A 16,082-nucleotide genomic window follows, 5' to 3' on the forward strand; every position below is an offset into this window, starting at 1 on the left:
CAATAAAATCTGAAGTTTGTTATCGGCAAACTTTAAGTGCCACTGTCCCAAGTTGGCTGTTTTTTTCCATTCCCCAACATGTATGCCCTGCATATATTGAAGATGCTCTTAAATCTTCAAATTCTGTGCATCTAATCACACATTTGGAATTGTGTTTATTCTTTGTAGTTGTGTGGGTAGAGTTTTCCTGTTAGTGTATTTCAAAATTATAATTCTATACAATCCGGAAGAATCTACTTCTAGCTGCTAGTCCTTGTTTCTCCTTTTACTCCATCACGTGATCTCTTCTTTCCTTTAGTCAATCACTGTCTATCCCAGTTGTCTTCTCCAACCCAGCCTGTTTACAGAGTAGTATCACAGGGTAGAACACAGATCTTTCATAATTGTATTACTGATTTGTGTGTGTTTGTGAGAAAGTGTGTGTTACCGGAGATTGAACTTAGGATCCCACACTTGATAGCATATATTCTATTACTTAAGCTATGCTCTCAGTCTTTTTTTTTTTTTTGAGATAAGGTCTTGATAACTTTGCCCAGGGTAGCCTTGAACTTAGAATCCTTCTGCCTATGCTTTTGGAAGAATGGCTGGAATTATAGGTGTGTATCATTATTAGAAAAAAAATTGTAGCTGGTGGCTCATGCCTGTAATCCTAGCTACTCAGGAGGGTGAGAACTGAGGATCACAGTTCAAAGCCAGCCCAAGCAGTAAAGAAGGTGAGACTCTTATCTCCAATTAATCACTAGAAACCAGGAAGTGGGGCTGTGGCTCAAGGGGTAGGTAGGGTGGTAGCCTTGAGCTGAAGAGCTCAGGGACAAGAGTTCAAGCCCCATGACCCAGAAAGTAAAGGAAAGGAAAAAAAGAAAAAAATATTGTATTTACATTAAAACGATAATGAAAAAAGGTAAAATCTGTACACAGTTCTACAATTTGTCACTCATTTTCATCTTAACCTACTTTAGTTATTTTTCATATTTTTCAACATATAATTTAGCTTTAATCAGAGTATGGATGTAATTCTTAGATTTTTATTACTTAATGCTGTGGAGTAATTTCTACCATGAAACCCTTATCATGGCGCACAAAGAATTTCGAGAGTCTTTGTGTTATTTTGTGGAGGGGGGGTAAAAGCTAACATTTGAATTTCATTTCCTTGACTGAAATTAAGATTTATTTTTATTTTAAGTTTTTCTTTGCTTACTTGATAAGTTATAATTATGTATGATTTCCAGTACATACACAATAATGTTGTGGGTATATATTGTGAAACAATAGAATCAAGGTAGTTAAGATATTAGTCACCTTAATTTTTTTTTTACCATTTATACCTTTTGCTGTAATAGAACTTTTAATTTTTTTTTTGAGGAATACCTCCTCAGTGTCTCTACTCTGAAAATAAACAGAATCTCTGATTCTTTGATTGTTTTAGGTTCTCCATATTTGAGAACTTTAAATTTTTTTTCCTGTGTATTTAGACTTTTGTTTAGTTTTCCTACTGGTAAGAAACCTTAAGCTTGTCTGCCAATGAAATAGCCTGAAGTTTCTTTTTGTGAAGGGAGACATTGTTCCTATCTTAAAATAGGAATACATCCTAACAGTTTACCAGTAACCATGAATTTTTCTGTAATTCTTTACTGCATTGCAACTATTAAGATATTTATAGAATTTTATAGAATTTATAGAATTTTTCCTCTGTCATCTGTAAATTGACGGATTTTCTGAATTTAAGTTTATACTTTTTGAGGGAAATTATTTTGTATTCTGATAAGATTTTGAAACATCTGTTGAATAGTTTTTGTTGTTGTTGGTGGTGGTGGTGACAAGAAGCTTGTAAAGAGTCTGTAAAGTCAAGGGACAGAGAAAATAAGGACTATAAGTTTTGCCTCCATAGGTCTTCATGATAACAATGCAATTATTGTGGTGATTATCTTTGACCATTCTTTGGCAGTCTTGTAATGTAATTAACTGGGTAAGAGGTTAGTGATATTGGTTAGAGACATTATTATCAGAGATGCATTAAGTGAACAGAGAAAAAGGTTTTTGTTTTGTTTTGTTTTGTTTTGCCAGTCCTAGGGACTGAACTCAGGGCCTGAACACTGTCTGTGGGCTTTTTTCAAGGATAGTGCTCTACCACTTGAGCCACAGCACCACTTCCAGCTTTTCTTATGTATATAGTACCAAGGAATTGAACCTGGGTCTTTGTGCATGTTAGGCAAGCACTTTACCACTAGGCCAAACACCTGTCCCCGGAGCTACATGTTTTTAAGGCACATTCTTTATTAAATTTATGTATTCAAAACCCTTTATAAAGGCAAACCGCAGGGCTTCTTCCTTGGGACCCACAGTTACCTCTGTTGATTGTATTAAACAATTTATACCACCATTCTTTCTCTGAACCTCTTCACAAGGCCAATTTTAGTCAAATTTTTACACCTATATAAAAGCTGGGGAAATATAATTTGATCCACATTTCATCTAGCTATATTTTATATAACACAGTCAGGAACTCTTTGGTTTGGGCCTCTTGATCATCTACTATGACTGGTGATGTCGTTTCTTGAAAAAAAGGGCATGTTTACGGTCTTATATTCATATCTGTTATTACAAAGGTATAATAATCAAAATCAATACATAGTGTTTGAGCCACATATTGTGTTTGAGCATAGATTATGTACCAGGTCCTAGATATGCAAAGGTGATATTCTTAATAAGAATGTTCACTCTTTCATTTCTTTTCCATTGTTCTTTCTTTGTTTCTATGGTCCTTTCCTTTTCTGATATCCAAGTGCTTTTGTTTCTTTTTCTCTTTGGTTCTCTGTTAAAGATACTTTAAAATGAAATTTTGAGTTAAACCCAAGCTACTTTCATTGAAAAGAATTAATATAGTTCTCTGAACATGGCCTATTGTTTGCTTAGAATCTAGTGTCAATGAGGGCACAATGCTAGTATTGACTCTTATATGAACCTTTGCTCTATTCCATGGCCTTGGATTACTGCTCTAAACATTGGAACTTGCTAAAGACCAGGTGAGAAGATTTGGGTGATCAAAACACTCGAAAGCAGGTGCAAATTGCATCCTTTCCTTATATCATCCTTGTTGATAAAAGACATCATTTTAGGGCTTTACTTTAAACAAAATTATTATTAAAATTAATTATAAGGGAATGTGGAAAAGTGAAAAGAATGTGAAAGGATGTTGTTGGTTAATTTTTCTTTTCTCGGTAATTGGGTCATTTTCAAGACTTTTTTTTTCCATATTGTTTGATTTCTTTCTTAATATCCTTGGATACATCTCTGGGCCTTTATTTTTTGTTCCTCAAATGTCAATGCCAGCTTTGGCAGCTCTCATTGCTGGCTAAAGAGAAGGAATGGCTGAAGGCTCCTTTGGAAACCCACTTCACTGGTTATTTTAATTGCCCCCAGGAATTATTGAGTGGCGCTATAGGATAGTATTTCCTTTTCCACAGAGTTTAGGAATTCTGCCCAGTAAAAACTTCTGTTGGATAAAGATTTTGACTGGAAAGACTAGTAAAGGTTCCAGTTTTATAGTCCACCACTAAAACAATATATAGAGGCCTCTACCATAGTCACTCTTGGAAATTGGGTAGCTATCAGGTATACTTTCCTCATTGATCTTTTTCTTCTTGTAGTCAGAAAGAGAATGTTCAGAACTTAATATTCTCTTCTTAATCATCTTCTTCTAAGATACAGTGTTGAACTAACCAGATGTTTTGCTTTCCTTTTCCATAGTCAAAGATATCAGAAAAACAATATATTTGTGAATGATCTGGACTGAGCTTTGAAAACATTTTTTTTAAACCATACTATTGTTGTGATGTCTGATCTAGTAAAAGACTGCAAAATACTGTTTTCTGTTAGTGTAAAGAAGCTATTTATACTTCTTGAGATGCAGCACTACAGAAAATTCTGGGCAAGCATCCATTAGATATCTTCTCAAACTTAACTTCTCTATAAGGAAGAGAGGTTTCTAAAACAAAAGATTGTGGTTTTGTGATCTTTTAGTAAGTAAGGTATAACTAATTCACAACAAACTAGCATACAAAAATATAGGCTTTGTATGGGTCACATTTTAAGACTAGCTTAATTTCAGTTTAGCCAGCCACTGGGAGCTCACACTTGTAATCCTGGTTACTCAGGAGACTGAGATCTGAGGATTGCTCTTTGAAGCCAACCCAGGCAAAAAAAGTATGTGAGACTCTTATCTACAATTAATCACTGAAAAACCTAGAAGTGGAATGGTGGCTCAAGTGCTAGAGTACTAACCTTGAGCAAAAATGCTCAAGAAGGGCATTTAGGCCATGAGGTCAAGCCCCAGGACAGGTACTCACCCCCCTGGCAAAAAAGTGGCAACTTAACAACTGGAAATTAATGGAGATAAGGTTTGAAAGACCTGCTTGTTGTTGTTGTTTTTTAAGCATTTTCATCATTTATTAAAAAATAAGACTAATTCTGCATAGTAGTTGAGATGATATACAGTAAAATGGGATGAAATTAAAGCTTCACTGAACTATATTGGGAGTCAAAATGACCTTGACTACTTTGATGAAACGGTTACTTTAAAGACCCCAGTTTTCTTGATCCTTCCTTATATTCACGTCCTTTGAAACTGACATCTGTGAAATTTCGCAGTGCTCTTCTACTCTTGATAAGACATTCACCTTTACCCTGGGCTCTAGTATTGTTCATTTAATTTGCTTTGGCCAATGGCAGGTTAGCAAATATGACATGTAAAAACTTATTAAAAACACTTGTGATTTTCTTTCTTTCTTTCTTTCTTTCTTTCTTTCTTTCTTTCTTTCTTCCTTCCTTCCTTCCTTCCTTCCTTCCTTCCTTCCTTCCTTTCTTCTCTCTCTCTCTCTCTCTCTCTCTCTCTCTCTCTCTCTCTCTCTCTCTCTCTCTCTCTCTCTCTCCCTCTCTCTCTCTCTCTCTTTCTTTCTTTGTGGGTCATGGGCTTGAACTTGGCCTGGGCGCTGTCTCTGAGATCTTCACTTAAGTCTACCACCCTACCCTTGTGCCTGGGCGTTGTCCCTGAGCTCTTCAGTTCACAGCTACCACCCTAATCTTGAGCCAAGCCCCATTTCCCATTTTTCTAGTGGTTAATTGGAGGAGTCTCAGGTCCTTTTGTTCATGGGCTGGCTTTGAACCTTAATCCCCAGATCTCAGCCTCCTGAGTAGCTAGAATTACAGGCGTGAGCCACCGTGCTCAGCCACTTGTGAATTTCTAACACTTTTATCCTTTTCTATCACTATGAAATAACAAACTTGGTCTATCCTGATGAAGGATGAAGCATAGGAATTTAGCTTAGCTTTACTCTACTTCACCCAATGAGGTTCTTCCTAGATGGGCCAGAAGGTAAACAAGTACAAGGTATGTTAGTGAGGTCCTCTAAAGCCAGAGTAAATGCCCAGCTGACCTGCAGACACTTGAATTAAAATAAATGGTTATGGTTTAAGCCACATTTTGAGTTAGTCAGACTTGTAGTATTCTGTAACTGGCAGTGCTATGAAGATTTTGTATAACCTCAGATAGATTTTTCAGAAGAAACAACTAAGCAAATGTCCCTTAATGATTTTGGCGTAATTTCTTGTTATTCCAATGATAGTATGTTTCATGATGGTTTCAAGAAATTCCTAGAACAAATCATCCAGTGGTTCTTATATGAGGGTTAAGTAGATTTTCTCTACAAGGGATTCTAAAAATTCACAGACAGAATCATTTGAGACAGAATCCCTATGAGACAGGTCCCTGAGAGAGAGAAGGCAGAAAATACAAACAGGGCAATTAAGTACATATTGTGAGAAATAAATGACAACAGTTATATGCCTTAGAGCAACAGTTTGTTCAATGATGGACAATATGTGTAAAAGGGGTTCTAGTCTTATTACACCTAGTGATAGTATTTCTGTGTTTGTGTAAGTACAATCCATGTTATACAATGACAAAATTCTATATCCTTACCACATGTGACTTCTGACAGTATGTCAGAGTATGATCAAGAGTACCTTTTTTTTTTTTTTTTGCCAGTCCTGGGCTTGAACACAAGGCCTGAGCACTATCCTTGGACTTTCTCAAGGCTAGAGCTCTACCACTTGAGCCTCAGCACCATTTCTGGCTTTTTTCTATGTATGTGGTACCGAGGACTTGAACCCGGGTCTTTGTGCATGCTAGGCAAGCACTCTACGACTAGGCCAAACTCCCGGCCCCTCAAGAGTACCTTTTGACTATGAAAAAGCAGCCTTCACTGGCATCAGCAAAATAAGGAAAATGAGGCTCAAAAAAGTGAAACTCAGTTTAAAACGAAACTCAGTTTACTTTTTAGGCCATTTAAAGACAACTTAATGTAAACATGAATGCTGTGAATAATAGAGTGAGATTTCAAAACGTAACTCTTTACTCCGGAAACTCAACTTATTAAAGAGGAGTAAAGGTCAGATGAAAAGAGGCGAAGAGGTAGTTTTGGCAAGGGCATCCTTCTTTAATTTGGTCTCTGTGCTTTGAAGTCAGATGACTGATGTCTTTTTACATTTCAACTATATAGTATTGCTATTTCATTTACTTTCTTTTTGTGATCGAAGTCTGTTTCTTTAGTGAGTATACAAAGAGTAGCTGTCTGAGAGTCCTCTGGACAGAGTCAGAGCATCACTGAACACATCTTAACAGACATGGCCTTTCATTCATCTGGAGCTTGTACTGGAGAAGGGATGTTGCATGGAGAATCTGTACTTGTTTAATTCATCATATTACTTGGAAAAGTCCTTATTATTTTGCACAGCAGTGTGGTCACCTGGCGGTAGGTCATTAGCATTTTAGTCTTTTCCTTACAACAATGCACCACATGTTAATTAGAGGATTCTGAAAGCTAAGTAACCTGTTTTAAAATCAGACGTTTTAATTTGCAGCTTTAATGGCTGTTTTTATAATAACTGGCTTTATTGGGGGTAAAAGCACTTCTCATGTTCCTCTAGCAAGGCAGAGTATAACAGAAGCTGACAAAATTAAAAACCTCATAATGCGACCTTTGCCTGGGATAAAAGGCTGTTTCATAACAATTTCCTTTTGTTCTTTGTTTAAGCCATTACTCTAAAAAGGAGCCTCCGATTAATCTAAGTAAATGCATCATTACAGTACTAATCCATGTCCTTCTGTCAGTGTCTGTTTTAATTAAATAAGAAATGCTAGCAGAAAGATATCACGCACAAAGCTGTGATTGGAGAAAGAAGCACTGGTTGATGAAGGAAAAGATTAAAAAGAGCTTTGCTGTTTTGTCCATTTGCATAACTCCAGATGCCATAGTGTTGCAGGATGAAAAGAAAATTTATAAAAGTGTTTAACATGTTTCATTCTTATAGATGTAAAATAATGGGATTTGCTCATGACATTCTAATCATTCAATTTATCACATGTTAGACATTCCAAAGCACAAGGAACTGAACAGCTTGACGTGTGTCTTCTAAACCTTTCATTCTCTACTATGTTGTATTTGGGAAATCATACCTGCCAGATTTACTTCTTTTTGTTTTTGGTGAAATTGACAGTGAAACCTGGTTTCAGAATACCATATATATTTTTTCCCTTTAAAGTGTCATGCAAGTCCTGGTTTAGCTATTCTTTTTTGAAATGGCATGTTATTAACAAGATGTTAAGAATTGGGATGCTTAATTGATTGGTAGTAATGAAAAGAACATTAAATACATGCTTATAAGATAAATATTACTACATTTATACACAGAAAGTCTTCTTAGCAGGAGAGTTACAGGATTCCTATGGTGAGGGCTTTCTTCATATACAAGCCATTATTTGATGTAATGAAAAGAGAAAGCATGCAACAGTAAGATTGTTAATTAATTTAGTCTAACAAGATGAAGATAAATGAAGCAATGCACAGATTGAATGAAGCGAGAGGTCTTATTTACTATTTAATATATTTTTATATAATACAGATTTCTCTTGGCAAAAAAAAATCCAAAACAAAAACAAACAAAAAACAAATGACTCTTCTATCCCCAATCACCACCAATAAAAAAAATGTACTCCCAGCCCACAACTCAACACTGAAATCCTGGCCTGACTTTCAGAAAACATGTACTGTGGTTCCATATAGAAGACAGGTTTATGGTGTGTAAACAGTGCTTTTCTACTGCTAAGAATCCTACACTAGTTAACCTTTAACTTCAGTATTTCATTATTCTCTCTATAGACTGGAGATGACCATAAGAATAATTATCTAAAAACCTTTGGGTTTCTTTTCTTCAGGTTATCTTGCGATATCTTGCTGTAATTATTTAATGATCATCTACTTTTCATTGTCATTTTTATCAAAGAAAAGACACTCAAAAGTGGGAAAGGAGAAGAAAAAAGGGAACAGCTATGAGCTTGAATCTGTAGCAGTTATATGGAATTCTTAAATTAGGATTATTTTTTTAAAGTCTCTGTTTCAGGGATTAATGAGTTTTATCCAGTATTTGACCTTCTATCATTCTTGCTTTTTGCTCAGAAGTACTTCCTTCCTTCCTACTGTAGACAGAAAAGACCGTCTCTTATGTTACTGTAGGCAGTGGTAACAGGCCTCTCTACAAATGGTGTTATTATGGTCACTATGTTTTTATCTCAGGGGTCAGGAACAAATCCATGCTACTGCTTCTAAGGATTTCAATAAATAGGACTTTTTATCCAGACAATCGCCTTTTATGTTACTTTTAAACAAAACTACTAGTCCATCAAGAGTTTCAAAAGAAAACAATGCTACAGAGTGCCGGTATGGCCTCGCAGACCAATCATCATGGCACCCATTCTCCAGTCCTTTATTTTTCAAGTCCACAACAATAGGTTGTTGATTCAATGGACAAGACCAGAACAATTAAGTTCTCTGTTTAGCAGCAGTGCAGCATTTTAATGCCCTTCTCTAATAATGGTCTCATTATTGTTATTCTAAGACTGGGCCTCAGGAGGAGGAATATTTGCTGGAGGTACGTCATTATTTTGCAAATTTCGATTAGCTCATCATGTTGTCTGTAGTGTGAAAATCGTAGCTAATTAGGGCAGCCAGTTAGACTACCAGCTTTTGAGCTTATGAGTTAAAAGGTAGCATACTTGATAGGCCAGTGATGTGAAAAAGGTGGTAAAAAGGAGGATTAGAGCAGTTGCCTTAGTAACTCCAACTTCCATCTGTGAGGGAACAATGGACTTGTGTTTCTCCCCCACCTTGGTGTAAAAATTGGTTTTGTTTTGAAAGGACAGGGTTCTTTTTTATGACAATTTGGAATTCAGCCCAACTGAGTGTAGTTTTAGTTGTTAGGAGAGACCATTGGGGATAGGAAAGATGAAAGGTCGTGGTGAGCTTCAAGGACATTAAAGGTTGTTGTCTCATGTAACAATAGTAGATTGTGTTTCTGCCCCCCCCTCCCCATATTACTAGCCAGGCGAAGTCAGGTGATGGAACAAATACCTACAGTTTAGTCAGGTGAAACGGGAGCTAGTGGGGGAAGGAAAGAAAAAAAAAATGGGGCAAGAGAGTTTGTGCTCTGCTAAAAGAAATAACAAAAGGTTAACTCCAGTTTGCTTCTGTTAAACGAAGTGATATTTCTTTGTCACCACTTCTGACATTCCAGTGTGCCTTAGATGGTTTGCCTCTGTAGGCCATCACATCTCTGGGAAGCTCTCCAATGTGTTAGGAAATGTGATTTAAGCTTTCTTTTTGAATTCCCAGGAGTAACAGTGATGTGATATTTAATAATAAATTTAGTTGTTGTAGCTTTCTCACATTATTGGTGCTCTTAAAAGGTTTTCTGTCAAATGCACACTGAATAAAAATGAATGATAAATATGAAAGAAATTTGTTTCACCACTCTACAGGGTTTTTATCATAAATTCTATGACTTCCATCACAGAAAGTTTACAGGAAACTATTTAGATGTTGCTGCAATAGCAACACAAATTTTTCTCTTATATACATAAGAAAATGTCACAAATTTAAGGGCTATTGGGTTTTGGAAGTGCTAGAAAAAGGATTGAATACAGTGCCATTTCTTTAAAATCCTCAAAACCAGTTCACTCTCTCTGGGTTTAAAATACTTTTATTTCAGAAAAATGGGAGTTCACTTTTCCCTCTTTCCAAAAGCATTATAGGAACTTGTTTCATTTGTTTATGGTCATTTTAGTAGTTGAAGAGATACAGAATAAAACAGAGGTGTTGGAATTCAGATAAGAATGTGTGTTGTGTTAAAGCTCCAGTTTAAGTAAATAGATAGATGGATGATAGAGTGTATTGTATCAGTGTAATTTGCCAGTCCTGGGGCTTGAACTCAGGGTCTGAGCATTGCCCTTGGGTTTCCCAAGGTTAGTTATCTGCCCTTTGAGCCTCAGCACCACTTCTGGCTTTTTTTCTATGTATGTGATACCGAGGAATTGAACCTGGGTCTTCGTGCATGCCTGGCAAGCACTCTACCACTAAGCCAAACTCCCAGCCCCTTTAAACCTTTTTTTCTAGTGTGCTAAATTACTTCTGTTTCTTAGCTTTAGTTACTTAACTTTACTAAGCGTAATGGATTATTATTGAAAATGTAATACACATTTGATAGAGTATTTTAAGACCATATATTTAGATTTATGTTTTATTCAATCACATGTATTCCAAAACAAATATAGGTCATACTATTTACATGAATGTAAGTATTGTGGCTTAGTTTAAAAATCACTTAGAAAATATTTATAAGTTTAAGAGCATGTCTAAAAGTAAAAAAGAATATCATCCATAATTTTATCTTATTTCATATTAAAGAAAATTTCCCCTTCATAACATGTCTTATTTCAATCTCTGTGGGTACAGAAGAAAAAAGAACATGCTAAGCTTGTTTGCTGGTCTTTTATCATTGTTGAGGGCAGTGCCTGGCTCAAAAAAAGACAAAAAAACTGAGCACATAGAAAAAAAAAACCTGGCAAAATTGAGTCCTACTACCCTACTTGATTATAGTGTTTCATAAACTCCCATCATAGCTTCAAGTCTTTACCTTCTAAGTGAGGTCTACATTTACTCTACTTAAAAAAAAAAACAAAAACAAAACAAGCAATCTGGTTGGTACCAGCGGCCCACGCCTGTAATCCTATAATCCTTGCTACTAAGGAGGCTAAGATCTGAGGACTGTGGTTCAAAGCCAGTTCAAGGAGGAAAGTCTGTCATACTGTTATCTCTAATTAATCACTAGAAAGCCAAGTGGCTCAAGTGACAGATCAGGAATGAGCATTGGGTGATAAACACCTCAGAGATACTGCTTTAGCTCCTTAGTTCAAACCCTAGGACTGGCATACACACACAAAATCCAAGTGTCTATTTTTCAAGCCAAGATAAATCTTTTCTTCCTCACATGAGCAACCTTTATCAATTAATTTGTGTACTGGCTGACAACTCTTAACTTTTTCAGGTTTAGTTTGCATTTTGTCTAGTTAAATGAAATCGTAGACCTTAGAGCTTAGCTAGTATTGGATAATAAATGTCATGGGACAGATACCCCAAGCCATTGCCGTGGGAAGTCAGACTAAACTTTAACTTTGAGTAGATGTTTCTGGATGAGAAATACCACCCCTATCATTCCAAATGATCCTTTTCCTTGGCAGGCAGTTCTTCTGGTAAGATTGTTTATTTTATATTTGTTTTATATTTATTTTATATTATTATTCATTTTTGGATACTTTTTCCTTACCTTTCCTTTGTTTTACTCTTGAAATTCTTTAGGAAAGACATTTCACAAACTTGTTTAGTTTTATATACTTTTGTTTAAAAGTTATAAGATAAAAATAATATAAAATAACATTATCACATATCTTTTGTGTATATATTAATTATGATATTTTTAAAGTTTAATTTTATTGTCAAGCTGATGAGGGGTTTCAGTTACACAAGGTATAATTTGGCAAGTTATATAACTACAGTAATCTTTTATATTTACATGTTATTTATAATTTCATAAGTGTATTTTATAAAACATACTTACAATTTATACTTTATCTGTTATATTTTATACTTATGTTATTTACAATTTCATTTTATAATAATAACAATAGGATACACAGAATTGAAAAGGGACAGTCTAATTGTAGACAAATATATTCTAGATAATCAATTTTGCACTTAATTGAGAAGCCATGAAAATTCCAAGTCTTTTGGTACAATTTGTTTTCTTTTAGTCACTTTTAAAAACTTCTCTCTAGATTATATAATTAGTTTTGATGACCTTTCTAAAGAAAGTCAATGAAAATAAACACATGCTTAAAATGAAACAAATTCATACATTTAAATTTAGTTTATTTCTTCTAATTTTGCATCAGAGTCTTGTGATACTGCGTAAACTGGCCTCAAACTTCTTCTTCTTGCCTCTAAGATGGTGGGATTAAAGGGATGGACCACTGTTCTCATCTCTTAAATTTTATTTTTCCTGGACTATTTCAGTTCTCAAGGACTTTTATTTCAGCAATTCATGATTGTTTTTGTTCTTATTTTTTCTATAGGCATTAGCTTCTTCTTCATTCTGACTATAAACATGGGTTGTTGTACAGCAATCTTGAAATCATAGATTGCTGTGTTTGTCCTTTGTCCTTTTAATTAGATGTTCACTTTACATCTCTGATGTAACTATACTCATCATATCAAGTACAGATCAGACTTGGTAGTGTCAACAAGGATACAAACAACTTTGGAAGTAAGTTAATATAGCAAACAAAACATATTAAATAAAAAATTGGGCAACAGCAGGGAGTATGGCCTGGTGCTAGAGTGCTTTCCCAGCATGCCAGAAGCCCTGGGTTCAATTCCATAGTACCACATACATGGAAAAAGCCAGAAGTGGTGCTGTGGCTTAAGTGGCAGGGTGCTAGCCTTAAGAAAAAAGTGTTCAAGAACAGTGCTCAGGCCCTGAAATAAAAATGGACAACGGAAACAAACAAATGTAGCTTATTATGGACATAATATACTAAAACCAAAAGATTAAAGTGCTTAATAAAGTGTTTAATAAAGCAAAATTAAACGAACAAATGAAAAAAATCAACCACAGGCAACTTAGACATTTGGTCACAATGTAGTAACCATGTAGAATTAGAAGATGTTTTCTTTCTGAATGATTTGCAAATGGAAGATTATGAAAACTATGGAAGAATCATGATCTTAGCTGGGCCAGTGCATTTCAGATATAAGAAAATTAGGTAGAATATTAATTACTAGAATCTAGGCAAAAAGCCAAGGTCAAATTAGCAACACGAATAATTTTACTGAGTCTCATAACATCTTGTGAATATCTTTCTAAGTCAGAAATGGTCCAAGAGCAACGTATTTCAAACTTTTATAGTACATAAGAATCACATGGGATGCGTGACATACTTGAAATAGGGGGCAGGTACACACACACACACACACACACACACACACACACAGCCATCCAAGTAGTTACAGGTTACATTTGGAGAAAAGTGCATTAAAATTTGGAATATTACATATTGTAGGATATGTAGGATAAGGGACCTACTGGGTACAACTGTAGAGGAAGGAGACACTTAGAATTTTAAAGTTAGATCTTTCTATTAAGAGGAAAATTAATTCTTATTCAGGAAGGTGAGTTGTGTTTATTAGCATTTGTGAGAAAGCAGTAAACATGGGCTGGTATGCACTGGACTCTGGTGCTTTAAGCTTGTTAGTTTTTTTTTTCTTCATGCTTCTTGTTCCTGTGTTTATGACCTGAGTGCTTTTGTAATACCTAACAAAGATTTACACCTTTCTGTGTAAAAAGTAAGGCTCATTTTTTTCCTGTGCTTAATTGAAACTGTCTCCCAATCTTACTTTCCTTTTGTTATCTGCATGATTAGATTTCCTCTTGTTCATCCCCCTTCATCAGTTTAGTTAGGGCTGAGTTAGGCAGAGGGCTGTAATGCTAAGGGTTAACCAGAAGAGAATTACAAATGAACTATCTAGAAAGTTGATTATTAATCCAGCTAGAGAAGAAATATCCTTTTACTTAGCAAGAATGAGTATCCAAAGAGCTGATAATATTGCTCAGGCAGTGAGGTGGAATGGCAGAGCTTGGTAAGTAAAACAAAACTTGCAATTAATCTATTATATTCATTTTTTATATGATTACAATGTTGATGTATTTAATTATGTCTAATATGAATTTAAAAGCTGGTAGAACAAATCTAAAAAAGTTCCAAATGTGTTTGTTAATGAGTTCCTTGTATAGGCTATCGGCAGAAGTTAATTTTGTATTTACATAGGAGATAAATATATTTAATTTTGAATATTTATAAAAATTCATGATTAGATTTGTGACTAAGAACAAGGAAGTGGACATGGAGGAATGAATAGTAAAACAATCTAAGTTCAAACCTCAAGGAATCTAAACTAAAGAATTTTGAGTGACAAACTGTTTCTCTCTTACTTTTTTTTCTTCAAAATAGCAGTGCTATATTCTTTGGTATTAAAATATAATTTAAAGTGTAATATTCACATAAAGATTCAGCGAGCTACTTTCAGACATCTAGGTAACAAAAACTGTCACAGGTTCTGATATTTTCAGGGTCCCAGGACTCATTTCATGGCAATGTTTAATTTAAAGACCTTTTCTAAAGACAGCTTTTATTGTATTTGTGAATTCGAAGGAAAGAGAAATGAAAGGATTTGTGCTATTTGTACAAAGAAAATTAAGTGAAAAGATATGATTTTAATAATGTTCTTCCACCAAAGACTGCTCTGGCAGTTGTAGCAGAAATTTTGATGTCAATATTCAATTCTGTAAGATTGAAGTTTTTTCATAGATTGCTTGATATTACAAAGGTGAACCTTTAAAATATAATATAGGCCATAATGAATATCACCAAAGCTTTGTGTAATCAGAAATGATGTTAATATAGCATAGTTATTTTTAGAAGTTAGTGAGTATATTACTACATTTATATTGCAAATGCAGAATTTTTATCTTTTCTTAAAATGTGTATTTTTAGTAATAACAATAATACTTGAAATTAATAGTTTGTGCTTACAATTTAAGTAAACACAAGAAAGTATCTATTTCAAATAAGTTTAAATTCAGTATTTGAAATAAGTATTAGATGTATATTTGGGTTAGTTTATATATATTTATGAATATATATGTAGAATAAGTATGCAACCAAACACTCGAGTACCATTTGGTCCTATGTACTTAGCATTGCTTTAGTTCTAATGTTTTAGCCTATATTTTGGACTGAAATAGTGAGCTACCCAAGTAAAATAATAAATACAATAGCTAAAATGTATGAAACTCTCTGAAATAACTGTTATGTTTTATCTAACCTAATCCCTATATTAATTGTGTAGTTGTTGGGAACTTCTGAGGATTATAATGTATGCTCAAAAGGCAAGATAAACTAAATATTCTGTCAACATCTGATATTAGACATCTAGAAAATAAAGGCCCAGAAACCAAATGTAAGAAAAGTATTTACATTCTTTTTGTATGCTTGTCTTAAAATTGAGAATATTTAATACACAACTAGTCAAGGAGAGATTACAAACCAGTGAATTCTTAATTCTCATTCATTCTGTAAAAATTATTATAAACATTTCATTAAAACAAATACATTTAAATGTATAAAAGTAATATAACAAATATCTATGTATTTATTTTAAAATTTACTGTGTTAGTTGAAAATTTACCCAATTTTATATCTTCTTCATGTCAGAAATCAACCTCTTCTTGAATTTGTTGTTTTCATTCCTATACTTGTCTTTCTACCTAGGTCTGAATTTCATCTTCAATATGTGTTATGAAATCCCACCATTCATTGAGATCTAAGAACGATCCTGCCTTGGCCTCCTGTCATACTTTAATTAAGCCAAAACCAAACCAAACCAACCACCCAAACCACCACTATCAACACCCGCTTCTTAGCATAGATGGTCCTTGCCCTGGAAAGTCTGGTTGCTACATTGCCAAAACCAGTTCTTGCTTTCCTTTCATCCTTCTTTCTAATCCAGTTATTGTTTTTAGACCATCCACATTCTCTCCTACCCAAGGTCTTCACCTAACACTGCCTTTTCTATGGA

At 34.6% G+C, this 16,082-nt stretch overlaps 1 protein-coding gene across 5 annotated transcripts in view; it reads left to right on the forward strand.

Annotated features, from left to right (window-relative positions):
• Sox6 (SRY-box transcription factor 6) overlaps positions 1 to 16,082 on the forward strand; it is a 559,138-nt gene that overhangs the window by 182,308 nt on the left and 360,748 nt on the right. The window contains exon 1 of one of the 5 annotated variants that reach the window (XM_090348080.1): positions 2,988 to 3,023. The exons of 3 other annotated variants lie outside the window; for them this stretch is intronic. The gene's annotated coding sequence lies outside the window, so the exon portion shown is untranslated. One more of the 5 variants, XM_090348081.1, reaches the window with a different exon arrangement.

This window comes from Megascapheus bottae, chromosome 16 (assembly GCF_031878675.1).
Source record: "Megascapheus bottae isolate mThoBot1 chromosome 16, mThoBot2.hap1, whole genome shotgun sequence".
In the NCBI taxonomy this organism is placed as follows: domain Eukaryota; kingdom Metazoa; phylum Chordata; class Mammalia; order Rodentia; family Geomyidae; genus Megascapheus; species Megascapheus bottae.